The sequence below is a fragment of the Talpa europaea genome, assembly GCF_964194135.1.
Source record: "Talpa europaea genome assembly, chromosome: X".
Classification (NCBI taxonomy): domain Eukaryota; kingdom Metazoa; phylum Chordata; class Mammalia; order Eulipotyphla; family Talpidae; genus Talpa; species Talpa europaea.
Genome location: NC_140081.1, coordinates 32,906,785 through 32,914,047, shown reverse-complemented (window position 1 = coordinate 32,914,047; position 7,263 = coordinate 32,906,785).

The window sequence follows — 7,263 nt, the reverse complement described above, 5'->3', positions numbered from 1 at the left end:
GGGAACTATCTGACTCCATGAGGAAAGGAAATATAAGAGTTATAGGAATCCCAGAAGGAGCGGAGAGAGATGTAGGAACAGAGAAAATATTCAAGGATATAATTGAAGAGAACTTCCCAAATGCGAAGAAGGAGCTGAAAATTGATATACAAGAAGCAAGAAGAACACCAAACTTCCATGACGAAAGGAAAAATACAGCAAGACACATAATAGTAAAGCTCCCAAGATCCAAGACAAGGAAAAAATAATGAAACTGACAAGGAAAAAATAATGAAACTGACAAGAGGGAAGAAACAGATAACATTCAAAGGAAAACCAATCAGACTGACATCAGACTTCTCCGAAGAAACACTACGGGCAAGGAGAGAGTGGAGGGACATAGTCAACAGACTCCAAGAAAACAGATGCCAACCAAGAATACTCTATCCCGCAAAGCTCTCCTTCCTCTATGAAGAAAGAATAAGGACCGGGCCTCCCCGGTGGCGCAGCGGTTGAGCGCTGGGTTGCGAAACTGCGCGCGGCCTCTGCGGCGCCGGTTCGATCCCCGGCTGCTCCCCGGCCACCAGAGGAGGGTCCCACATGGCGTGCAGACCTCTCCTGCCGCCCGCTGCTCCCCTCAGCAGTGTACTTCGGTCCTTCTGCCTGCTATGCTCCCCGCTCTGGCTCTGGTGAATTCTCTCACCCTCCCGCGCTTCTGACTGTACCCAGTGCATGTATAAACAAAACAAACCAGCAAACAAATAAATAAAGCATGCCTCTATTAAAAAAAAAAAAAAAAAAAAGAAAGAAAGAATAAGGACCTTCCCAGACAAACAGAAACTCCGGAATTTCATTACGACAAAACCCCCACTCCAAAAAATACTACAAGGAGTCCTAAAGCCAGAACCTCAGAGGGACGAATAACAACAAAAGAAGGCCAAAGAAAGTTATTAAAAGAATAAATAAATAAAATCAAAGGAAAGACAAACACAATGGCAAATACAGATGCTAACATATCAATACTAACTCTAAATGTAAATGGACTAAACTCTTCAATAAAAAGACACAGAGTCACAGGCTGGATTTAAGAAACAAAATCCAACCTTTTGCTGTCTCCAGGAAACACATTTAGCTGCAAAAGATAAAAATAGATGCAAAATTAAAGGATGGAAAACAATTCTACAAGCAAATGGACCAAAAAAGAAGGCAGGAACAGCTATACTCATATCAGATAAAAGAGATTTCAAACTCAAAAAGATAAAAAGAGACCCCAGTGGTCATTACATTATGATCAAGGGGACAATACTTCAAGAAGAAATAACACTCATTCACATATATTCACCAAACGAAGGAGCACCAAAATATATCAGACAACTATTGGCATCTCTGAAAACAGACATCAGAGAAAACACTTATGTAGTGGGAGACTTCAACACACCACTATCAACAATGGATAGATCAAAGAGACAAAAAATAAGTAAAGACACTAAAGCTCTAAATAAGGATCTAGAGGGCTTGGGCTTAACAGACATCTGTAGAACACTAAACCAAAAAAATCCGAGTATACATTTTTCTCAAGCGCACACGGATCATTCTCCAGGATCGATCACATACTGGGACACAAGACAAACATCAACAGATACAGCAAGATTGAAATCATAACAACAATCTTTTCTGACCATGAAGGCATCAAACTAAAAATAAACCATAAAAAGAAGGCAAGGTACTCTCCTACCTCATGGAGATTGAAACCCACACTACTGGAAGTCCACTGGACTAACGAGGAGATCAAAGAAGAAATTAAAAAATTATTTGAATTGAATGACAAGGAGGACACCAATTTCTTAAATGTATGGGATGCAGCAAAAGCAGTAATTAGAGGAAAATATATAGCAATAGAGGCTCACATCAAGAAACAAGAAAGAACTCAAAGAAACAAACTAATCTCAAAGCTCAAAGATCTAGAAAAAGAACAACAAAAAAACCCCAAAACCAGTAGAAGAAAAGAAATAATAAAAACCAAAGCAGAAATAAATGAAATTGAAAATAAAAAAAACAATCCAAAAGATCAATGAAACCAAGAACTGGTTCTTCGAAAAAATAAATATAATAGATAAACCCCTAGCCAGGCTCACAAGGGAAAAAAGGGAGAAACCACAAATAAACAGGATAATAAATGAAAGAGGAGAAATCACAACGGACACAGCAGAAATCAAAAGAATAATTAATAACTACTATGAACAATTGTATGGAAACAAGTTCAACAATCTAGAGGAGATGGACAAATTCCTACAACTCTACAATCACCCAAAGCTAGATAAAGAAGAAATAGAACACCTAAACTAAACAGACCAATTACAACTAGCGAAATTGAAATGGTAATCAAAAACCTCCCCAAAAACAAAAGCCCAGGACCTGATGGATTTACAAATGAATTCTACCAAACATTCAGAGACCAATTGGTGCCTATCCTTCACAAACTCTTCCAAAAAATTGAGAAGGAAGGTATAATACCAAACACGTTCTATGAAGCCAACATTACACTAATACCGAAACCAAAAAGGACAACACAAAAAAAGAAAACTATAGGCCAATCTCCCTAATGAACATGGATGCAAAAATCCTCAATAAAATTTTAGCTATCAGAATCCAACAGTGTATCCATAAGATAATTCACCACGACCAAGTAGGATTCATTCTAGGGACACAAAGATGGTTCAACATCCGAATATCAATCAAGGTTATCCAACACATCAACAAAAAGAAATATAAAAACCATATGATAATATCAATAGATGCCGAGAAAGCTTTCGACAAAGTGCAACACCCATTCATGATAAAAGCCCTTGAAATTCTTGGGATACAAGGAACATACCTCAACATCATAAAGGCCATCTATGAGAAGCCAACAGCCAGTATCATTCTCAATGGTGAAAAGCTGAAAGCATTTCCATTAAGATCTGGAACAAGACAAGGATGTCCACTCTCACCACTGCTTTTCAATATAATACTGGAAGTCCTAGCCAGAGCAATAAGACAAGAGAAAGACATACAAGGAATCCAAATAGGAAAAGAAGAAGTCAAACTATCACTATTTGCAGATGATATGATAATCTACATAGGGAACCCCAAAAACTCCATAGAAAAACTAATTAAACTCATCAATCAGTTCAGCAAAGTGGCAGGATGCAAAATCAACATGCAAAAGTCAGAAGCCTTCCTATACACTAACAATAAATCTGAAGAAGAAGAAATGAAAAAAACCAACCCCTTTATTATCAAAACAAAAAAAATCAAATACTTGGGAATAAATCTAACAAAAGAGGTAAAGGACCTTTACAAAGAAAACTATCAAACACTGTTAAAAGAAATAGAAGAAGATACAAAGAAATGGAAAGACATCCCCTGCTCATGGATTGGAAGAATAAACATTATTAAAATGGCCATCCTACCAAAAGCAATATACAGATTCAATGCTATTCCAATAAAAATTTCAATGTTATTCTTCAAAGAAATAGAACAATTATTGATGAAATTCATATGGAATCACCAAAAACCCCGAATAGCCAAAGCTCTCCTGAAAAAAAAGAGAAGGGAATGGAGGCATCACACTCCCAGATTTCAAACTATACTACAAAGCCATAATCATTAAAACTGCATGGTATTGAAACAAGAACAGACACAGAGACCAATGGAATTGAATAGAAAATCCAGAAATAAACCCACAGATTTATGGTCAACTAATCTTTGACAAAGGAGCAAAGACTACGCATTGGAGCAAAGAAAGTTTGTTCAATAAATGGTGCTGGGAAAACTGGGTTGCTACATGCTAAAGAATGAAGCTTGACCACTACCTCACACCATACACAAAAATCAATTCAAAATGGATTAAAGAACTAGACATAAGACCTGAAACCATAAAATACATAGAAGGAAATATAGGCGAAACACTACGTGATTTGCACATCAAAGACATCTTTACAGACACATCACCCAAAGCAGTGATAGTGAAGGCAAAGATAAACAGCTGGGACTACATCAAATTAAAGAGCTTCTGCACAGCAAAAGAGACAATAACAAAAACAAAGAGAAATCCCACCATTTTTTTTATAATAAATTTTATTTTTATATTCCCCATACAATTGCAACCCCCCATTCTGATCGCAATCCCTCCCCTGCACACAACACTAATGATAAAGGACTGATCACAAAAAATCTGCAAAGAGCTGATGAGACTCAACAACAACAAAGAAAATAATCCAGTCAAAAATTGGGCAGAAGAGCTAAAAAGAAACTTCTCTGAAGAGGAAATGCGAATGGCCAACAGGCATATGAAAAAATGTTCAACATCACTTATAATCAGGGAAATGCAAATCAAAACTACCATGAGATACCATCTTACACCAGTGAGAATGGCACATATTAAAAAAAACTAGCAACAACAAATGTTGGCGAGGTTGTGGAGAAAAAGGAACTCTTCTGCACTGTTGGTGGGAGTGCAGACTGGTCCAACCACTATGGAGAGCTGTGTGGAGATTTCTGGACCTACTAAACATAGAGCTTCCATATGATCCAGCAATTCCACTCCTAGGTATTTACCCAAAGGACACAGAAACATCAATTCCAAAGAGCACCTGCACCCCTATGTTTATAGCAGCACTGTTTACAATAGCTAAGCTTTGGAAACAGCCCAAATGCCCAAAAATAGATGACTGGATCAAAAAGATGTGGTACATATATACCATGGAATATTACTCAGCATTCAAAAAAGATAAACACATGCAATTTGCAGCAACATGGATGGCGCTGGAAGGGATCATGCTCAGTGAAATAAGCCAAAAAGAAAAAGAAAAATATCGGATGGTCTCACTCATACCAGGAATCTAGAAAACTTAAATAAGAGACCAGGAAAATGAATAACTATAAGAAAGTGAAAATCAAAATCAACAAAAAACTATGAACCAGAGACACTTTTTGGGGAGTGGGAGACGGGAGGGGAGGGATTGGGTCAGAATGGGGGGTTGCAATTGTATGGGGAATATAAAAATAAAATTTATTATTAAAAAAAACTCTAAGTAACAGAAAGTAAACGAATTTTACTGCATACACTCAAAATAATTTTTACCAAAAAAAAAAAAATTGTCAGTGTTGTTGATACCTTCTATTTCTTCATCTAATGGAGGAACATCATCTCTCATGGAGAAATCCATAGCTGTCCCTGGTATGTCCATCAAATCTTCATCACTGGAGCTGCTCTGGAAGCTACTAAAACTCCCCTGCTGAAAGCCTCTGGTGTCCATGGCACCTGTGCAGAAAGAAAAAAGGAGGCTTATGACAATAACCGCTGGGCCCCTCATCACTTATTCTACTTATTCTTTTTTTTATTGTGATAAATAAACATAAGGAAAAACTTGCCATTGGAACCATTTTAAATTAGGAAATTCAGTAGCATTGCATACACTTACAATGTTGTGCAATCATCACCACTATCCAGTTCCAGAAATTTTTCATCATCCCAAACAGGAACTCTTTACCCAGTAAACATAATTCCCCATTGCACCCCTGTAGCCTCTTGTAATCTCTCTTGTCTGTTGCTATGATTTGGTGATCCTGGACATTTCATATAAACGTAATCATACACATGTGGCTTTTGTGTCTGGTTTCTTTCACTTCTCATTACTTTATTTCTTTTTAGGTCTGAATGACCCCATTGTGTGGCTCAAGCACGTCTTGTTTATCCATTCATCAATTGATTAACATTTGGGTAGTTTTCACCATTTGAGTAACCACTTATTCTTATGTCTTTGTTTATGCTCTTCTTTTAACAATGTACACATGCAAACTACTTAGTATAATCAGTTACCCTCTAGATGTAATGCACCTCTACCCCTACCACGCAGTTGATATTTTTTTGAAAACCATGCAAATGATCAAAGCAAATGAGAACATGTGTACAAAACTCAGGGGAGTTCACAAGTAACCAAATGAAATAAAAACTACATGTCGGTATTCAAGAATCATGTTAGCCTTGTGGAGTGGCCAAACATTACTTTGAGCCTCTGACTCTCCTAGAGCTCCTAATACAAAGTAGATGCACAGAAATACTGGATGACTGACAGAAAGAATAAGAAGCAGAATGTGCTGTTCAACGTCATTCTCTTGTCAAGAATTTAATATTAAAGATGAAACATTTTCCATATCCCAAGTGTGAGTCTTGATATTATAAATTGTCCTCAAAAAATCTAAGCTACTTTCTTAGCTACTATTTAAAATAAAAAGTTTCATTCCGAATCATATGTTCAATTTCACAATACCTTACTTGTAATAAAGAGACCAGCCTGACTGAAGTGTGAGTCACATTTGTGAACCACCTAGTATGTACAAATCACAGCAGGATAATGGGACAGATATAAAAGGGATGCTGGGAAGGTCAGATGAGAAGAAGATAGGGAGGCAAAGACTTAGGTGTTATCAACATCAAGGTGATGGCTGAAACCAAGAGAACAGATATCTAAGGGTCACTCACTGATGAATAAGGATGAATATAAATAAAAGAAATGCATTCTTAAAATCCTTCTTTAGGATGCACAACTTGAGCTGTGTGTAGATGTGAATTAAACAATAGATTTCCCAAGAATATCACATGCTTAACAGGGACATATGGTTAGGAAAGGGAACATATTTACCCCAAGGTACTAAGAATCTTCCTGATACAAAAAAATCTAACCTTGCCATGTGCATCAAATGGCTCCAAGGATACTAAGAACCCATGCTTTGCAGCCTCAGCCTGGTTCTTTCACTACCTGCCAATCCTTCACCCTTGTTGCACCCTTCCCTTCTCTATGGGCCTCCTTCACGCACACACCCCGCTCCTGCCCCTGCAACAATGAACTTACATGGGATTCCCTATCTCAGCTGCCACTTTTTGGGAACCTAACTGAGCTCAAGCTCATTACCAGACTTTTCCCATTACTAACCACATAGGAAATCCTAAATCTCTCTTCCCTCCTGTCATCCAGGAAGAAGTATCTTTGTTTTTTATTGAGTACAAAAGAAAAATAGTCCCTCTGCTTTGCACCGGATCTGAGCTGGGCCTAACTAACAAAACAGATCCTTCTCTTTACTGTGATTTACTTTCTTTTACCTTTTCCGGAAATACACTATCTCAAGCTCTTATCTCCATCTGAAGCTCCAGTCCTGAATTCACAAGAACATCACTTAACACTTCTATTGCTCCTTCAGACTCAACAGGATGAAAATGAAAAACTGCAGAAATCACACTAA